This window comes from Penaeus vannamei, chromosome 37 (assembly GCF_042767895.1).
Source record: "Penaeus vannamei isolate JL-2024 chromosome 37, ASM4276789v1, whole genome shotgun sequence".
In the NCBI taxonomy this organism is placed as follows: Eukaryota; Metazoa; Arthropoda; class Malacostraca; order Decapoda; family Penaeidae; genus Penaeus; species Penaeus vannamei.
The window spans coordinates 25,202,856-25,203,598 of record NC_091585.1 but is presented as its reverse complement, the minus strand read 5'-3'; positions in this window follow the sequence as shown (position 1 = coordinate 25,203,598).

Genomic DNA, 743 nt, shown 5'->3' with positions numbered 1-743 from the left:
GGGGGAGTGGGGGGGTGTGCGGGTTCGAGTGGCTTCTCCCTGTTACAAGTGGATATAGTGTGGCTTTGCGGTTGGGTATGAGCCATGGTGTGGGTGGGTAAGGGAGAAGGTTAGGGAGAGGGAGGGATGGGTGAGGGAGAGGGAGGGAGAGGGATAGGGAGGGAGAGGGGGAGGAAGGGAGAGGGGGAGGAAGGGAGAGAGGGAGGGGGAGAGAGAGAGAGAGAGAGAGAGGTGGGGGAAGGAGAGAGAGAGAGAGGGGTGGGGGAGGGAGAGAGAGAGAGAGAGTGAGAGAGAGAGAGAGAGAGAGAGAGAGAGAGAGAGAGAGAGAGAGAGAGAGAGAGAGAGAGAGAGAGAGAAAGAGAAGACACACACACACAATATAGGGTGGATAAGGGAGTACAGATAATCAGATATTATGTTACAGTACCGAAATCACCGAAAAAAACAAACAAAAACAAATGGTAAACAGAAAAAGATTAGTAAATATCCAACCCTATACTTACCATAGATTAAAAAGAATGTTTAAGAGGTAAACAAAAAAAGCTTAGTGAATATCCAACCCTATACTTACCATAGATTAAAAAAACATTTAAGAGGTAAACAAAAAAGATTAGTAAATATCTAACCCTATACTTACCATAGATTGAAAAAAAATGTTTAAGAGGTAAACAAAAAAAAGATTAGTATATATCCAACCCTATACTTACCATAGATTAAATCAAAGATGTTTATTTTCTTGTTGA